At 44.9% G+C, this 20,686-nt stretch overlaps 1 protein-coding gene across 3 annotated transcripts in view; it reads left to right on the forward strand.

Moving 5' to 3' along the window:
- grin2da (glutamate receptor, ionotropic, N-methyl D-aspartate 2D, a) overlaps positions 1-20,686 on the forward strand; it is a 99,219-nt gene that overhangs the window by 13,049 nt on the left and 65,484 nt on the right. The gene's annotated exons all lie outside the window — the stretch shown is intronic.

Consider the following 20,686-nt stretch of genomic DNA (forward strand, 5'->3'; position numbering starts at 1 on the left):
CTGTCATTGAGGCGCGTGCAAGTTACAGAGGTGTGACGCACGTGGGACATGCATGCCCATCCGCCCCCCATCCCGGCCGGTCGTTTCCCGGCCGGCTGTTGCGCATACATGCCTCCAGCGGCCCGCAGTGGGGGGGCTGCCTTTACTTGGGCTCCCCCCCCCCCCCCTCCCCACCGCCCTCGCTTCAGCTTAAGGGCACATATCACATTCCAACGTGCACGCGCGTCAGCAGCTGGTGCACCAGCAAGCAGCCTGAGTGTGAAGATCATCAGCATGGATGAGGGAGGGAGGGAGTCAGAGCACCCTCCGACCCCCCCCCAAAATAATGCTACTACACTGATGATGATAATGATGATGGTGGTTGTCCTTGTGCTCTGGCAGATTCAACAGTTAGCTACACGCACACACACACACAGTATTACATTTACACTGTGGCCCCCTGCCCCCCCCCCCCCCCCCCCCCATTCCCGCACAAGCTGTACTAATGCAGAGATTTCCTTTTCGTGTCGTCTTTCACTTGTTGGCCCTCGGCGCTGATGTTTTGGCTCCCTTTTTTCGCTGGAGTCTGGACGGACGTATTTGGCGTGACCTCACTCGGCTCTTAGCCGCTCTGCTCTCCTGCTTCCTCCATTTTGAAGCTGCGGGCTGCTGAGGCGGCACTTTGAGGCTCCGGCAGGTCGTCCTATCGTCTGCTCCGATCACACCGGACCAGGTGTGACGGGTCGAGATGGCGGCCTCCAGGCTCGCGACATAAGCACACAATGACTCGGGCGATGAGGAACGTTGAGCTTGTCTCCGTCTCTGTTTGAAGGCGTATGAATTAGCAGCTTAGCACGTTAGCTGCCGATCAAAGCTGCTTTTTGAGTGGCTAAAAAGTGGACAACTTGTGTCTTATGGCTAGGTCACGACTGGATAAATTTTTTTTGTGGCGTTCCCCAAATCGCTGTTTTTTGTATTTGCTCGTCGAGAACATAGTCGGGGTGACTGTGAAGGCAAACGACCACCGCGCAACAAACATATCGTAAAACCTGTAAGTTCACCGTGTGGACCGTGCACGATATTGAAGGCTGCTCGGATGTACGGCTGTTGCTTCATTCGTGCAGTCAACGCATCGAGGTTGTAAGACCTTAGTCGTACTGACCTTAGTCGTACGGACCTTAGTCGTACGGACCTTAGTCGTACTGACCTTAGTCGTACGGACCTTAGTCGTACTGACCATAGTCGTACGGACCATAGTCGTACTGACCATAGTCGTACTGATCTCAGTCGTACTGACCTTAGTCGTACTGACCATAGTCGTACTGTTCCATGCAGGCTTCGTATGAAGGTTTCAAGAACTAAACCCAAGCTGTACCTTGTATGTACCAACAATATAAGATTTATACCGGAAACATGACCGTTTCTGCACATGCACGATTCCTACGTCACTTCCTCCACTACAACAAAGATTCTGTGATGTCGAGTGCCGTGGTATTTTTTTCTTTTCAGTTTATTAATACAGAAATGGTCAATAGCCGTACATATTTGTTTGTGTGCAGTTCAAAAATCAGTACGTCACACGCACACGCTTGGTGTGTTTGAGGGTTTTTTTGCCCATAGACCGGCCGTAGGAGCCCGTATGGCTGGATGTCATCTGGTTTTATCTGTGTTTTGTGGTGTCGTCGGTGAGTAAAAGAAACACGATTGGCCGAACATCTTCGCCGTTTTGGATGCTCAATGTGACTGGACAGGAAGTAGGGGTGTGGCCAGAAGGGAATCAGGGTAAGAAAAAATTTGTGGGATGAATGTAGAACAGACAGGAAAAAAGGTACGTCTCAGTTGGCGCGCTTGCGTACTGACACGTAGGCGAAATGACGGATGTTGGCAAGAGTGCAATGATTGGACACTTGGCACCTTCCATAGAGCAAATCAAGCGCTCCTTTTTTCTTCTGCCTGTGACATCTCACTTGTAAACAAACATTCACTTTAAGAGGAAGGACCAAAATGCTTCGTGATGAGGGGGGGAAAAAAAACCTTTGAGCGCACGAAAAACCTTGCCAAGCCAGAAACGCCTGGGACTTATTGTACTGCAGTGTTTGAAAATTACAAAAGCTTTGCCAGAGATGGAGCGTGTGCCCGATTACAGTACACCTGCGTGGCTCTATACTGTGGTTCCACTGATAGCGTGGTTCCTGGTGTGCACAAACTACAGATCAAACTAAACCAAAAAAATATATAATATTGTGCATCTCTATTTAAAATTATTGTAGGATCAAGAATTAGGTGGTCAAATCTGTCAAATAGTAATGGTAATGGTAATGGTTTGATTTCATTTGAACATGCATCAGATTACAATTGAATGCATCCCATAATCAGTTCCCAGTTCCACATGTCCAAAGGAGTAGGAAGAAGCAAAGCTTATTAAATCCTACCCCTCCATCTGGTACTTTCACAATCAGTAACTGTTACATTTGTTCACTTCCTGCTTTCCATAATTCAGTTTAAGGTTTTTTTCTGTGTTTTTTTTGTTTTTTTTTTTAAATAATGTACCTCGTACCGAAGTAGGAGGTGATATGAGCATCCAATGCCATAATGGGTACCATAGTGCGTGTCAATATAGTGATATATATAGCACATCATGACTGGTTCAAGACTCTTCATCCTTGTATTTAGCAAACATCAACTGCTTGTATTGTTTCTTGAATTGGCTCATCGTTGTGCATTGTTTGAGGTCCTTACTCAATCCATTCCATAGTTTGATTCCACATACTGAAATGCTATGGCTAGCATAACGTAGTCCTAGCATAGAAGTGTTTCAAATGTAGTTCTTCCCTGAGATCATATTTCTCCTCTCTTGTAGAGAAGTATTGGATGACATTTTTAGCTAATTGGTTGTTTTTAGCCTTATGCATTATTTTAGCTGTTTGGAAATTAACTATATAATAATCAATCAGGTTGTCCAGATATTGGAAGTTATTAATTCAGCATTAAAAAGAAGAGAAGAAGACAAAAATTGCAGTCATCAAATGCACAACATAGTAATCCACTTACACACTAAGTACCCAGCGTACACAGTACACTTATTAAAGTACACAGACGTACGTATTCCATTTGAGGCACAGCCCAGGAAGATACCCAGCGAGTGCAGCCATACGTTAGAGTGAGCAGCTGCCTGCGCTGGATGGAAGTTGTCATGTGTCATCACTTCCCACAATCCATCACCGCAAAGCGGAGGCGGCGCTGAGAAGCTGCGAATAAACCTTCGTTCTCTCCGTCTTTTCCTCGCCATAGTCCTACGTTTTTATGTTTTGATGCTAAACTCCTGCGATGCTTGATTCCATCGGCATGACACACACATACACACACACACGCATGCTGACTGTGTGGGCGGGGCCTCATCTCCATTGATGGGCTGAATCACTGAGTTTGGATCGTTTCCCAGGAATGTTTGCTGCTCTCTTTCTAGTCCTCGTTTACTCATCTTACGTCCTCGTTTGTCACGTAGGAGGGCAGACACGTCAATAAAATATAACGGAGTAAACACTTTTAATGTCAAACAGAGTTGTTTAAGTTATTATTTAGTTATTATGAGTTATTATTTAGTGAAACTACTACCACACTTCTACGATTGAAACCATTCCTGCATCAAAATGTGCAGCTTATTCAAAACACACATTTCCCCCACAGAACACATTCACCTGCTGTCATGCACATTTCGTCCAATCAGGAGCCTGAAAAAGCTACCATAGCTGCTTGGTCGTACATTATAACGCCCCTGTTCATTCATTCATTCATTCATTTTCTACCGCTTTTTCCTCACGAGGGTCGCGGGGGATGCTGGAGCCTATCCCAGCTGTCTTCGAGATGAGGCAGGGTACACCCTGGACTGATGGCCAGCCAATCACCGGGCACATATAGACACATATAGACAAACAACCATTCACACTCACATTCATACCTATGTCACCTACGTGAGGCGGGGTACACCCTGGACCAGGGGTGCTCATTAAGTCGATCGCGATCTACCGGTCGATCGCGGAGGTGGTACTGGTCGATCGCTGGTCGATCGCGGCGTGACATTAAAAAAATATCATCCCAGCATCAATGCCGTCACTTGATTGATATACAGGGCAGCCATTCAGATGACAACTGAATGTTGCCCTTTGGGCGACCAATCAAATCAAACAACGTCTCTAAGTGCAGCAGAACTTACGATGTCAGCCTATCATCCATCCCCGTTACTTGATTGACATACAGGACAACCAGTCAGATGACAACTGAATTTTGACCTTTAGGTCACCGCTCATGCGTAAACAACGATGCAAAGTGCTAAGCTAGTCGGCGAATTGCGAGATTTTAAAGCCCTCGCTAAAGTTTATGGTCACTAAAATGAGTGAAGGAGCTGGACCAAGTAAAAAGGCAAAAACATATCACTTCCATACGGAATGGGAGGTGGACTTTTTTTTCACAATGTCTTTTTCGAAGTGCGTTTGCCTCGTATGCCATTCCACCATCGCAGTACCAAAGAAGGGAAATGTGGAGCGGCATTTTCTATGCATCCTTAGCTGATTCAATTCAGTGCAAGTCATCAAAGTAAACTCAGGTAATTACAAAAAATGTTAATAGTTAATTATGTGTGTTTTGCAATATTGGCTCATTTGGTTATGTAAGGTACATCAACATACATTGTACGTACAAATAATCCTCAATACATTTGAAAATAAATAGATGTTTTGCATTTTTGTAGTGGGTAGATCATTTTGACTCGGTCATTTTAAAAGTAGCTCGCATGCTGAAAAAGTGTGAGCACCCCTGCCCTTGACTGATGGCCAGCCAATCACAGGGCACATATAGACAAACAACCATTCACACTCACATTCATACCTATGGACAATTTGGAGTGGCCAATTAACCTAGCATGTTTTTGGAATGTGGGAGGAAACCGGAGTACCCGGAGAAAACCCACGCATGCACGGGGAGAACCGCCCCTGTTTAACATAGGTGTATATGTATTTGATGTACTGTGATGTGTATTATTTGTAAATCAGCACACATTTTTTTAAATTGCCTGTGCGTGTTAAAAGGCCCACACACTCTTGTCTACTGCTGCGTGGAATGAAACCAACACCCATAAGTCAATAACTTCATGCTCTGTTCTTATATAAGGTATACAGACGTGATATAATGTTGCACGTTTCTTATGATGTAAACCAAAACGATCATTTTGTCCACTGCCATTTTTTTTTATTTCATTTCATTCCATTCCATTTTCTTCTGCTTATTAGAAAGGCCTGGTCTTTAGCCACCTCCTCCAGTTTCACCAGGAGAACACCAAGCCGTTCCCAGGCATGTCCTCGGCCTGCCTGGCTGGGCATGCCTGGACCGCGTCAGGTCTAGATTCCACCTCAACTGGCAAGCCCCTGTTGAGCCCCTTCTGGATCCCTGAGCTCCTCACCGTATCTTTTAGAGCAGGGGTCTCAAACTCAATTTACCTGGGGGCCACTGGAGCTAGGGTCTGGGCAAGGCTGGGCCGCATCAGGTTTTCAAAAAAAAAAAAAAAAACGCATTTATTAAAAACAGAAAAATATACAAACCTTTTCAGTGCTTTGGTTCCGATTTTCTACAATAAAAGCTCTGATAAAACATTCCACTGTTCTCAAATATCTGAATTTTTATTTTTCTGCACAAAATAAGATGAAAAATAAATAAACAAATCAAGAATAAAGAAAATCAATCAATCAGTAATAAATAAATATAATAATAATAATAAAACGGTAAATAATAAAAAATTAAGAAACCACATATAGTTGGTGGGTAGACAAATTATTTTTTTCAGATTAAAATGAACAAAGCATTATTAGAGCCCTGTAGACATGACAAAACACGACTATAGTCACATTTATACTCTTTTTATTTACAACATATTGCGCAACTGCAGGGTCTTGAGACACATGCTAACTCGCAAACTAGAGAGCTAGCGACCTAAACGGTAGCCTTAAGTTATTTCCTTTAAACTTAAATAGCCCAAAACTTACCACTTCCACACGGATAGGGAGGATAACTATTAACAGTTATTTAACCTTTAACATGAACATTAATCAAACGTAATAATTTTTTCTGGGTACATGATACCACACAGCATCCATATCAAACTTAACATTAAACTTTCATATCAAGGCGGGGGCCTCAAACTAGTGTCCCCGCGGGCCGCATGTTTGAGACCCCTGTTTTTGAGTGAGGCCAGCTACCCCCCGGAGGAACTTGTGGTCTCAGTCTTTCGGTTATGACCCAAAGCTCATGACCATAGACGAGGGGGGGCAACGTAGACTGATGGGTAAATTGACAGCTTGGACTTCCAGCTCAGCTCTCTGTTGTGGACCACAATTGTCCACAAAAGTCACCGCATTACTGCAGATGCTGTACCCATCATCTTTTTGACCTCATGCTCTACCCGTCCGTCACTTGTGGACAACACCCCTGAATACTTGAACTTCACCCGGGGCAGAACCCCACTCTGAACCTGGAAGGTGCAATCCACCCTTTTCCGATTGAGAACCATGTCCTCGGATTTGGAGGTGCTGAATCTCATCCCAGAAGCTTTCCCACTAAGCTTGCAGACCACCCGAGTAAACGCTGAAGATTCCAGCCTGATGAGGCCATCAGGACCACATCGTCTGCAAATAGTGACGAGATCCCAAGGCCTCCAAACCGGAAGCCCTCGAAACTAATCCCTATATCGTCAAAACACCCATCCCAAAAATTCTGAATTCCGAATTTTCCAGTTTTCATCACGTGACGACCTGCTGTTTATTGATGTTTGTTCATTCATCCTCATCCATTCATCCTCCTCACTTGCTTCCTTCTGTCCTTGATTCCCCCCTTCATCCCTCCCTCCTTCTTTGTCGTGGTCCATTACTTTTCTTCCTCTTCTAATTAGCGTCACGCTCCATCCATCCTTGTTTCCTCTCCTCTTGCCCACTCATGTCTCCTGACGTCTCCTCTTCCCTCCTGCATCCGTCCTTCTTGCCTTAATTCCTCTCCGTCCGTCCTGCTTAAGTTGGTTTACGTTTCCTCTTCCTCACCTGCTGTCCTTTCTAATCCTTCCCGCTCTTCATCTCTCATCCCCCTTTCTCCTCATTACTTGTTCTTTCTCCCGCTCCTCTCCCCCTACTCCTCATCCCTTCATCTTTCTCAATTCTCATCGTTTTTTTCCTCGTCCTCATCCCTCGCAATCCTTTCATCTTTCTCGTCTTTTCCTTTTTCACATCCTTCCATCCTCTTCTTCCTCCTCTTATCAGCTTCTGTGAACGAGGAGATGAATGAGCCGTCATGCACACACACACACACACACACACACACACACACCCAGTGTTATCTGATGTTGGGCAGAGAGACGAGGAAAGGAAGCATCGTGAAGTGTTTGGATGAGGAGGGAAAGGAGGAAGTGGACAGAAGGGAGCAGGATATGAGGAGAAACAAAAGAGGTTGAGGAGGAAGTGAAAAAAAGGAGAAGTGGAGAGAAATGATGCGGTCATGTCGGTGAGGTGTGTGTGTGTGGGGGGGGGGGGCAGATGGCAACAAGAGCAGAACCAATAAGACGGGTCCATTCTGTTTCCTAGTAATTGAGTTGACAAGCGAGACACACTTTTCATTTCTTGCTTCTTGGGAACAATAAACAGAAAAATGTCTCCAGCGATTTCCAGAGCTGCTGCCATGGCAACGCTTATTAGCGTACACGTCCAGGATAAGCGACAGGTACTCGGAACGGAACAGCGTGGTTCTGATTGAACTTGTTGACAGCAGCATGGCGGCTTTGGACTCGACGTGTGTTACTTCAGGTCCTGTCGCTCTTATTGATTGCAGTTAGTTTCATTTTATGTTGACGAGGCCTCATCACGTTGGTGCCGCTGCATGTCGTTGGCCCCGCCCCTTTCATGTCCAGCCAATCGGAGCCTGACATGTCCGTGTCCGCCTTCCTTAAGTGTCACCAAATGAGCTGAGATCAATAGGACGTTGGGCGGAAGATTAAAATGGTGCCGGATTTATCCGCTTTTGCCGTCTTCTCTCCCTTTAATGGTGAATTGCAACCACTCTTTGGAGAATGATCGCCGACATTTGGATCACCCGATCAAAAGAATCCACCGGCTTTGTTTCCTCACTTCTTGATTTTTACACTCATTAAGAATGATTAAAAAAAAATTGTTCTCACTCGCATGTACTCCTCTTTTTGTTTGGTAGCCCCTCCACTTCTGCTACACAGCCAAGATGGCGACTAGCGCCAAGCGTCCATAACACACTCACTGTTTAATGTCCGGGTCCTGCAGTTTGCCGTACCTCTCAGTGTGGAGATGCATATTGAGACGCTGTAAGTATGGGCGTGGCAAATAAACAGGAAGTAAGAAAGCTTTTCTCTCCACCGTCCGTCCTCTTCCTTCTTTGCTCGGCGCTGCCTGGTGAGCGCTCAGCCTAGTCACGTCTGGAGAGTAAAGTGATGTTTCAAAATGAGACTCTTCTCTGCAGGCTCCGCCCCCGGAGGCGGCAGTGACTCCGGCGCAGAGAATACAATGTAGTCAATTAGGCGGGCCTCGACACCTCGTGAGGGCCCGGCGGGGGGAATCGAGCCAGTAACAGGTCCCCCCCCCACACCTTAAAGACTCCAAGCAGCATTTTAGCACGCTAGGCACTTAGCCTCCAGCGGCTAACAGAACTGGACTCAAACTGCAGAGTTCTGTTAGAAAAAGAATGGAGTTGATTGATTGTAAAGCCTGATGTTTTTGTGTCTTCGCTTCCTGTTAGCATCGTTGATATTTATTACATAAAAGCAAAAAGTAGAAGAGGATTTTATGGAATGTATGGCTGCCAAAAGTGTGCACTGGGGGGCATTTGTAGCCCGCCGCTTGTTTTCTGGCCCTTGACATGTTGTAAAAATAAAATTAATTTCATTCCAGACTTAACCAGCGAACGGTGAAAATACATGAACCGTGGAAACGGCCATAAAAATATTAATATATAAAATATATTCTTCACACATGACTGCCCCCCACCCCCACCCGCCCCCTGTGCCCTACACTCTCTCCTTCCATTTAAGCCCCATAGACGCTTCACACACGTATTGAACACATTTTCCAGTATAAAATGTATAGGTGCTCGCTCCCAGCTGTCTTTGGGCGAGAGGCGGGGTACCTGGACTGGTGGCCAGCCAATCACAGGGTACATATAGACAAACAACCATTCACACTCACATTCATACCTATGGACAATTTGGAGTGGCCAATTAACCTAGCATGTTTTTGGAATGTGGGAGGAAACCGGAGTACCCGGAGAAAACCCACGCATGCACGGGGAGAACATGCAAACTCCACACAGAGATGGCCGAGGGTGGAATTGAACCCTGGTCTCCTAGCTGTGAGGTCTGCGCGCTAACCACTAGACCGCAATGCCGCCCCTCCATTGTCATGTATTTTATATTTATTCATAGTATATTTGTAGGAGCTATTTAGTAGTGTGTTCCTAGGTTTCTAATATCTTTATTTATTTTTTGTTGTTGTTGTCTTGTTTGGATTATTGATAATATTTTCTTGTTAGTTATTTATTTGTTTATTTATCATATTTTGTTGGGGTTAATTAGTCGTTTATTTGTGGGTTTATTTCATTGGGTAACACCATGGGTGTTAAGTTCATTTTGTAGGACAAATAGTGCACAATCTTTTTAGACTGTTTTTAGACAAATTACCCACATCCACATCAAAAATAGTTTATTTTCTTTTACAAAAATCATAACTTTCCACAATATTTATTTATTTATGTGTTGACACAATTTTGTATTGAATTGAATTGAACAACCATTCCCACTCACATTCATACCTATGGACAATTTGGAGTGGCCAATTAACCTAGCATGTTTTTGGAATGTGGGAGGAAACCGGAGTACCCGGAGAAAACCCACACATGCCCGGGAAGAACATGCAAACTCCACACAGAGATGGCCGAGGGTGGGCATTATGAAATTAATAAGACAATTCTATAAAAGCGGCATTGCGCAACAGTTGTTGTCAGCCGGTTGCTAGTCGTTGCGACAATGAATTTATGGCTGATTCTTCCTCATCCAGGAGGCTGCTACCGATGCACTCGTATCTCTCAATCGTCAAATATCGGATATCCGAATAAGGCAGCAAATATTGACCTACATTTTTGCAGCATTAGTAACCAAAAAGTATGACAATGGCCCCGAACATCCTTCAGGTCTTCTGTATGTGTTTGTATGACATACGTTGGTACTACATACAGTAAACCTCGGATATATCAGACTTGGATATATCGGAAATTCGCTCACAACGGACGAATTCATTGCATATATCGGATTTTTTATAACAGATTTCGTCTATTTCGGACAAAATCTCCAGTCCCGTTCCAATGCATTTCCATTAAATTTCCCTCGCATATATCGGATGGCCGCATCGTGGCGCTCCGATTCGCCGAATCGTGACAGGCCGCTATACGACGTCATTTGCAGCGTTTGCAGCGTTGCCTGCGCGTCCAGGTACATTGGAAACATAGTCAAGGAAGTGCCTTTTCATAACGGATAAAATCCGATTTACGCATATACCGGATATAAATCCGATATATGCGTAAAACGGACATTTTCCGGTATACGCATATAACGGATTTCGCTTATATCGGACAAAACCAGTGGGAACAATTGAATCCGATATATCCGAGGTTTACTGTAGTACTATGGTACCATGTGAGTCATCCAGGTTGGACGCTATAGGACTTCTCCATTCGTTAAATGAATGTAATTAAAGTCTACCTGGTAGGATCTCTGCTTTCAAGCCGACACGTTCAGGACCAGGTTAGTTAAGCTGCACGTGTTACCACGGTGATGAGTTTGCCACTGAAAACTCTTCGCTGCAGCAGAAGCGGTCTCACGGTAATTCCCACACATTCCATTATTTGAACCTTTTAAACCCTGGGCTTGAGAGTCCTGCTGAAAAAAAAACAACAATTTTTCTCCACACCTTTAAGGCCTGCGTCAATAAATGTCAAGTGGCAGCACGCGGACCACATCCGACCTGCCAGAGCAGAGCGACCCACCATGCCCTCGGACAAAAGCTGGTTCACCCCAGGGGCAAAATTCTCAGAAATAAACTGTTGTTAATGCAATGACATACGTACATCGGAGAGACCAAGCAAGCCTTAATATAGGAGTTATGTAAACATAGGAGAGCAGTTTCTTCAGGATGGCAAACATAAGGGACATTACTTTGAGGACAATGACGTCTGAATTCTGGATAGGGCACCGGGCAGGCCAACGACTCCACATTTACGGGCTATCCATACGGAAATGTTTTCGGGTCAAAACGGCCAAGTTTTTAACGGTTTCAACCTGTTGTCTACAAGGAAACGGCATTCTGGTTAGCCTGTGTATACAGTAAACCTCGGATATATCGGATTCAATTGTTCCCAATGGTTTTGTCCGATATAAGTGAAATCCGTTATATGCGTATACCGGAAAATGTCCGTTTTACGCATATATCGGATTTATATCCGGTATATGCGTAAATCGGATTTCACTTCCTTGACTATATTTGTACCTGGACGCGCAGGCAACGCTGCAAATGACGTTGTATAGCGGCCTGTCACGATTCGGCGAATCGGAGCGCCACGATGCGACCATCCGATATATGCGAGGGAAATTTCATGGAAATGCATTGGAACGGGACTGGAGATTTTGTCCGAAATAGGCGAAATCCGTTATAAAAAATCCGATATATGCAATGAATTTTTATTGGAAATGCATTACAGAAAAATTGGTTCTTTTTTATCTGTCCGTTGTGAGCGAATTTCCGATATATCCGAGTCCGATATATCCGAGGTTTACTGTATTCCTATTATTCACACTGACTCATCACGTGGGTAAACACCTGGCACACATTTTTACAATTAGCTTGGGCAAAGGGTCAGAAATCCACAAACACACAATCCCCTTCTCCAAGCTATGGAAGATGCATGTAGAGAGATTCCAGCGGATGCTTTCCATGGCTGGATTCGCCATGCTAGGCTATATTTCCCCCGCTGCTTGGCCATAGAAAACCTTGCATGTGATGTAGATGAGGTGCTGTGGCCTGACCCAAACAGAAGACGTGATGCAGCATCGTCTTTTGCTTTGTTATTGATTGATTTTTTGTTGATGATTATTATTATTTCTTGAACATACATTTAGATGCAGACCACTGTATGTGGAACTTTGTGTTGACTGTGATGAACACTTCGTAGATTGTTTTTCTGTGAAAAATAAAAAAATATATTTCTGTGTAATTTAGTGTTCTGAGTCAAAAAAATACAAAAAAACCCCAAAAAACAATTCTAAAACATTTTGCAAGAAAATAATGAATATGATGTAATCCCAGTGTTTTACACTGAGCACATCAACTGGTTCATATAAATGTTTGTTCATATAGTGGCTTGCGTGCGTCATTTGGAGACACCATTTTGAGAAGAATGAAGACTGTTTTGGATGGAAAGTTTCATTTTGCAGGAGAATTGAGGGAAATGTGTGAGTGATTTTTGGATTTGTGTTTAGAGTTCTGAGAATATGAGGCATCCTTTCACAAAATGTGTTTAAACAATCGAGAAAAACTGTTGTACAAGAGTTGCATAGCGGTTACCATAGCAACCACGCTGGTTCTTGTACTGCGGTGCGCCGCTTGTAAACTAGTCTTTAGGTTTTAGTGTCTTGGGCAAAGGTTAGTTAGTTCAGGTTGACAGCGTGACGTCGTGGAATTTGTAAGTCCACGTCGTGACGCCATTAGGCGCATATTAAACGTTCGTTTTCGTGAACCGAACTGGTGGCATTTATGTCACGTGAGTGATAAATGGCCGTGACATTTGCGACACACAAACACAAACACCGTCGCTCATATTTGTTGAGTCAGCGGACCGTGCGTGTTTGCTGGTCGTTAATTAATTCGGGCCGACCTACTTGTCCACAGACAGCAGGCTAATGGACTCGTGATCTGACACAAAGACGTCTTTAGTCGCGGTTAAATCTTCCTCCTGTGCTGGCTGTGATACTGTTCTTTGTTCACGCCGGGCCCGGATCAAGCCGATCCCTCACCGTCACTCGGTTCCGTTTGACCCGTTTGAACCTGAACCTTCTGGGGTGACATCTGCCCTCGTGTGTTTTGAAGCCGCATCAGTGAGCTGAAGTGTTTCCACCCAAAGAACTGGGTCACAACATTCATCATGTGGTGTAAAAGCAACTCGACACGCTAAACGTTTTAAAAAGAACCGTCGTCTTCTGTGTCCTAGTTTGTTTTCAAGGTCCCCCAGTCGGACAGTCGCTCGTCTCCTCCGTCAGACCGAAACGACCTTGTGAGTCCTCTTCGACGTGTCCTGACTACGCAGGACGCGCTCAGATAATCGGGTGTGTGCGGTAAATAATTCACACGCTGTCCGATGGGCCTCTGCGGCACCAGGGCAGGTTTCATTGTGGGATTCAAGCATGCGGAGGAGTGAGGAGGTGCTGGGAAATAACACAATCACTTCCTTCCTTTATTGGTTTATGTCGCTGCTAACGCTATGAGACGCTCACATTAGCTGTGGAACATTTGAATGGGAATTATCACAGAGTCCCACTGTTACTCTTGCACTAAATGTGATATTTTTTTTTACCCTTTAAAAGCGCCAGACCCCAGCACAGGGGGCGGCATGGTGGATCAGTGTCAATTCAAACCAAAACACTTACATGGGGCGTACTTTATATCGATGAAAATACTGTAAGTACCCACGCATTGCCTACGTGAATTAGGTAGAGATGGTTGTCCGGAAACCTAAGGGTTGGGGGTTCGATTCTGGCTCCTTCTAGCTCCCTGGTTGTTGGAGAAGCCATAGGCGTGAATTGGCAGCCATGTTTCTGTCAGCCTACCCCAGGGCAGCTGTGGATACAGATGTAGTTTACCACTATGTTTTTTTTTTGGCTGAGGAGTAGGTTCATTCATTCATTCATTCATTTTCTACCGCTTATCCTCACGAGGGTCGCGGGGGGTGCTGGAGCCTATCCCAGCTGTCTTCGGGCTGGAGACGGGGTACACCCTGGACTGGTGGCCAGCCAATCACAGGGCACATATAGACAAACAACCATTCACACTCACATTCATACCTATGGACAATTTGGAGTGGCCAATTAACCTAGCATGTTTTTGGAATGTGGGAGGAAACCGGAGTACCCGGAGAAAACCCACGCATGCACGGGGAGAACATGCAAACTCCACACAGAGATGGCCGAGGGTGGGATTGAACTCGGGTCTCCTAGCTGTGAGGTCTGCGCGTGAACCACTAGACCGCCGTGCAGCCCCAGTATAAAATCATTCATTCATTCATTAATTTTCTACCGCTTTTTCCTCACGAGGGTCGCGGGGGTTGCTGGAGCCTATCCCAGCTGTCTTTGGGCGAGAGGCGGGGTACACCCTGGACTGGTGGCCAGCCAATCACAGGGCACATATAGACAAACAACCATTCACACTCACATTCATACCTATGGACAATTTGGAGTCACCGGAGAAAACCCACGCATGCACGGGGAGAACATGCAAACTCCACACAGAGATGGCCGAGGGTGGGATTGAACTCGGGTCTCCTAGCTGTGAGGTCTGCGCGTGAACCACTCGATCGCCGTGCAGCCCCAGTATAAAATCAATCCATTATTATTAATATTTGTGTCGAGGTGGTCTGACACTTGGCCCTTCCAACAGCAAATATGATTCCTCTTCCACTAAAGCTCAGTGAGGGAGCAACACAAACTGTTATTTATTTCGGATGTCTTTTTTTAGCGAGGTTTCAAGAGGTTAATTCAGTCAGTTCACCAGAACATTTCATCTCTCGTCTTTGTATTCTTTGATTTCTTTTCCCTTTGACGGCAGCATCAGACACATTCTTTTCCCAAAATCAGACCAGACAAATCCAGTCCCACCTGTCGTCGTGTCTGCCGCCCCGCCTCACTTCGTTTGGTCCCGTCTTTCACCGCCAGGCTGAACAGATTCTATCTATGGAGCGTTAGCATTTGTATTGCTGAAGCCTGAGGAACATTAAGGTTGGAAGCGTGTATAGCATCACATGCTAATCTGCTGTTTTGAGCCTCGGTGGTCCATGGAAATGAAAACGAGCGTGGAATGCCAAGCAGACGGAGTCAAAGAAGGCATGAAACTTGTAGGATCTCTGCCGCATGCGTCTTGGTGGACCTCCCCGGGTTCAGCACCACACCAGATGCTGGAGATGTGCTACTTTTATTAGTTGACGTTATCAGCTAATTACTAGACATCCAAACAGTGGTGGGCGCTGCATTTGGTACCTGGGCTGCCAAGCTTTTTTTTTTTTTTTCCCACCAGACACTGTGAGAGCTGGTATCAAACCTCAGTAAAAATAACCGTAAGTATGCGCCACTGCGGCATTTTGAACCCCGGTCACCCGTATAGAGCAACTCCCTCGATAGCGATGCACCATACAGGCCTCTAGAGAGGCGGGAACGCCAGCGCATTAAGAAAGATAATTATAGGTTATCACATGGTTTGTCTGGTATCAGGCCCAGTATCACGGGGGCTGATACTGGACATGGTTAAACTCTATATTTTATCAGTATCACTGCCCTGGGCTTTGACACAGTATCATTTCGGCCTTTTCCCGTATCATTCATGGGCGCTTTCTAGGGTACAGGGACAATTAATACTGTAATACAGTAAACCTCGGATATATCGGACTCGGATATATCGGAAATTCGCTCACAACGGACAGATAAAAAAGAACCGATTTTTCTGTAATGCATTTCCAATAAAAATTCATTGCATATATCAGATTTTTTATAACGGATTTCGCCTATTTCGGACAAAATCTCCAGTCCCGTTCCAATGCATTTCCATGAAATTTCCCTCGCATATATCGGATGGCCGCATCGTGGCGCTCCGATTCGCCGAATCGTGACAGGCCGCTTTACGACGTCATTTGCAGCGTTTGCAGCGTTGCCTGCGCGTCCAGGTACATTGGAAACATAGTCAAGGAAGTGCCTTTTTATAACGGATAAAATCCGATTTACGCATATACCGGATATAAATCCGATATATGCGTAAAACGGACATTTTCCGGTATACGCATATAACGGATTTCGCTTATATCGGACAAAACCAGTGGGAACAATTGTATCCGATATATCCGAGGTTTACTGTATGTGATAATTATAGGTCATCCCATGGTTTGTCTGGTATCAGGCCAGGTATCATGCCCCCAAGTGTCATGATACTGGGCCTGATACCAGACAAACCCTGTGATGATCTTATTATCACATACTATTTAATCATGAGCTTATTATCACGTATACTATTTAATCAAACGACCATTTTGTTTCCAGAAAACGTTCAGTTTATTACATGTATTATATCTAAACAGTGTAAACACAACAATTGCAAAAATATTTCAACAATAATATTTAACAACAGTCTTATCTTATCAATGTCTGACAATTAAAGTTCCATGAATCAAGTTTGGGTTTTTTGGTGACTGGAGAAGCACTAGGCACTAAGCCAGGGGTGGGCAAACTACGGCCCGGGGGCCACATGCGGCCCACTAAGCGTTTGAATCCGGCCCGCCAGTTGCTTTCTATGGTCATGGTTTTATTTCATTTGACCATGCATCAGATTACAATTGAATGCATCACATAATCAGTTCACAGTTCCACATGTCCAAAAGGAGTAGGAAGAAGCAAAGCTTATTAAATCCTACCCCTCCATCTAGTACTTTTACAATCAGTAACTGTTACATTTGTTCACTTCCTGCTTTCCATAATACAGTTTAAGGTTTTTTTTTTTGTTTTTTTTTAATAATGTACCTCGTACCGAAGTACGAGGGGATGTGACCCTACAATGACATAATAATTTGATTACTTCCTGCTTTCCTAATATGGTTTACGTACCGAAGTATGAGGTGATATGACCATACCATGGCATAATGGGTACCATAGTAACTGTCAATATAGTGATTTATTGTATTTATTAGTGATTATTTAGCAAACATCAACTGCTTCTAAATATTTCAAATTTTAACAATTTTAACAACAGCTGGCAACATAAGTCAAGTCGGATGTTTGATTCAGAAAAAACAAAACTGTAAAATTAAATTTCGTAATTTGCTGTGGTCTGATAGTGACAGCTGATTTACAGATAAAATTAGACTAATAATTCAATGCCCGCGAGTCAAAAAGTTTGCCCACCCCTGCACTAAGCACTCGTGCGCTGTTCTCTGATTGGTTGTTTCACGGGCACGATACCAGAGCAGCGCGCTCTGAGTGGACAGCTACGGGGGCTGATACTGGACATGGTTAAACTCTATAGTTTATCAGTATCACTGCCCTGGGCTTTGACACAGTATCATTTCGGCCTTTTCCCGTATCATTCATGGCCGGCTTCTAGGGTCCAGGGCCAATTAATACTGTAGTTTGTGATAATACTGTAGTATGTGATAAGTCCCCTTATCATTGGATACACAGTCACCAATACGCCTGACTTACTGCTAATACTGCTAATAGACTTAGCCATGTATTTCCAGCGTGCTTGTAAACATGGCGGTCAGCCAAATGTGACAAGCATTTAAATGGAACGGCTCGGTGATTAAAGGTTCACACAGCTGTAAACCACACAGTCAGTGGATTGGGAAGCCCTGGGTTCGATTCTCCGCTTGGCATCTATGTGAGGTGTGTCTCTGTGAAGGTCCGACCACAGATGGCGGCCAGTGTTGTCTTGATTAGTTCAATATGGCTGCCAATCAATGACGGCCTCGTTGGGGGAGGGCACTGTCTCATCAGCGGGCGCCAGGAGGGAATTAACCGCGAATGAACAGAACCGGGCCGGTTAGTTCCAGAGAAGGCTAATTACAATGTGACTATTGTTCGCCTGTCTGCTGATCCTGCGGGATTTTTGGCGCCACTTGTTTAGACTTTTTCACGGCTGCCATTTTGACATGTGAGCTGCCATGTTGGAACGAGCGGGAAAAAAAAAACATTGCAAGAGGTGACATCATGGTTTTGACGGAGCTTTAAAGATGGATCTTTGCTGTTTTCTGCTTTGTTGTCTGGGCTTGTCATTTCTGACACGACTTTAATCATCACCGCGTCGCCTCAAGGCAGCGACACGCCCAACATGGCCGCTCATGCTGACTGGCCCGGGCTTGCACTTCAATACGTATACCGTGTACGTGTGTACTTGGTTTCTTCAGAGCGCTAATTGCGGCAGTGTAGTGTCACTGTTCCTTGTGAATTACTGCGCGGGTTTGAGCCCTGCCATGTATAGCGCTGGACCACATGGGATGACCACTGATGCATCGTCAAATTACCCATACTCATTCATTCATTTTCTGCTGCTTTTCCTCACGAGGGTCGCGGGGGTGCTGGAGCCTATCCCAGCTGTCTTGGGGCGAGAGGCGGGGTACACCCTGGACTGGTGGCCAGCCAATCACAGGGCACATATAGACAAACAACCATTCACACTCACATTCATACCTATGGACAATTTGGAGTGGCCAATTAACCTAGCATGTTTTTGGAATGTGGGAGGAAACCGGAGTACCCGGAGAAAACCCACGCATGCACGGGGAGAATGGAAAGATGGCCAAGGGTGAAGGGTGGAATTGAACCCTGGTCTCCTAGCTGTGAGTTCTGCGCGCTAACCACTCGACCGCCGTGCCACCCAAATTACCCACATTCGCATCAAAAGTAGTTTATTTTCTTTTACAAAAATCCTAACTTTCCACAATATTTATTTATTTATGTGTTGTCAAATTATGACTATGCTTGTAATAACAAAATCATGAAATAATGACTCGTCTAGTGAAATATATTTGCCTTTCTTCTATAATATTACAACTTATTGTTATGTTAATTCATTCATTTTCTACCGCTTATCCTCACGAGGGTCGCGGGCGGTGCTGGAGCCTATCCCAGCTGTCTTTGGGCGAGAGGCAGGGTACACCCTGGACTGGTGGCACAAAACAAAATAACATGCAATCAATATAACAGCTACCTATATGGCATTATTATTATTATTATTATTATCTTTCTTTTATTATTCTATATCTTTTTTTATTATTATCTGCTGTGATATTGTAGTGTTATGATTCTTGTCACTCACTTTGTAACCCTTAATGAGCAGTTACATTTTACTGCGTTCAAGGATGCTGGGAAATCCCAGACTATTCACTCCAAATATGTGAATTCAGCTTAAATGATGTGGTGTTTTTGAACACAACTCCTCATTCATTCATTCATTCATTTTCTACCGTTTATCCTCATGAGGGTCGCACGGGGTGCTGGAGCCTATCCCAGCTGTCTTTGGGCGAGAGGCGGGGTACACCCCGGACTGGTGGCCAGTCAATCACAGGGCACATATAGACAAACAACCATTCACACTCACATTCATACCTATGGACAATTTGGAGTGGCCAAATAACCTAGCATGTTTTTGGAATGTGGGAGGAAACCGGAGTACCCGGAGAAAACCCGGGGAGAACATGAAAACTCCACACAGAAAAATGGCCGAGGGTGGGATTGAACTCGAGTCTCCTAGCTGTGAGATCAGCGCGCTAACCACTCGACCGCCGTGCAACCCTATTTTCATGTTTTTAAATTTAAATTATCCTCACATTAAATGATGAATATTTCCTAATTTGACCAATTTGTTCTCTTATACACAAACCCCTCGTTTATCGCAGTAAATTAGGCATAGATAAAAATCAGGTTTTTAACATTGTTAGAGCCCTCTAGACATGATATAACACCCCTATAGTCACTGTTATTCTCTTATTAGAAAATAAGACTTTTGAATGCCCTTTATTTGTATTCTAGTTCATTTTTATGATGGGAAATGCTCAATTTAGGCCCAAAATATGTCAAATTTGCTGAAATATTGGCTAATATAGTTTTTAAAAACATGATAGAATAAAGCTGCGAAATTCGAAGCTCACATTGCACACTTACCAGAAATGATGACGGCTATAACTACCCGCTTCTTCTTTAATGGTGAATTGAAACAGCTGGAGTTAGTCCCTCCCCTTCCGCTACGTGGCATCACGGATGCTTTGGCGTCTAAGTGGCGTCTTGCGCTCGTGAGCATGCGAGGTGAGCACATGCTGCCCTCCATCAATCGCTCAGAACATTTCAGCTAAAGGCGGCGCTCGTAAAAGGCCCTCCCACCTTTTGGCGTGCAACGAGATGCTCGTTCATCCCGCCGCTCCTCTGATCAGTCGACTGCTTCCTGCCGTGAGTGGCAGCCCGGCGGGCCGAGCTGACAGCAGGACAGCGAAAGGCGCTGAGCGATGAGTCTTGGCGGCAACAAGCTGCTGCTGCGGCACCTCCGAAGAGGCGTTGACTTTCAGCGTCGGAGCTGCTTTCGCCCTTCAGTGTTTGTGCTCCTGACTCCCCCTGGAGGTGGAACGCCATCCAGCACGGCATTTGTTAAACGACGCCATGTTGTCCCAGCATGTTCGGGCTCTTTGCTAATGTCACTTATCACGAACCCCTCCTTCTCCCGCCAACATTCCGCAGTGGATGACACGGGCGTACAAATGACTCCCGCCTCTCTCTCTCGGTGTTTACAGGCGGCCCGCTATCGAGCGGCCTCTTCCTGTCTCTTCGCCGCAGTCTCGGCTTGCCATCGTCAATATCATTATT

Source organism: Doryrhamphus excisus, chromosome 14, assembly GCF_030265055.1.
Source record: "Doryrhamphus excisus isolate RoL2022-K1 chromosome 14, RoL_Dexc_1.0, whole genome shotgun sequence".
NCBI classification, from domain to species: domain Eukaryota; kingdom Metazoa; phylum Chordata; class Actinopteri; order Syngnathiformes; family Syngnathidae; genus Doryrhamphus; species Doryrhamphus excisus.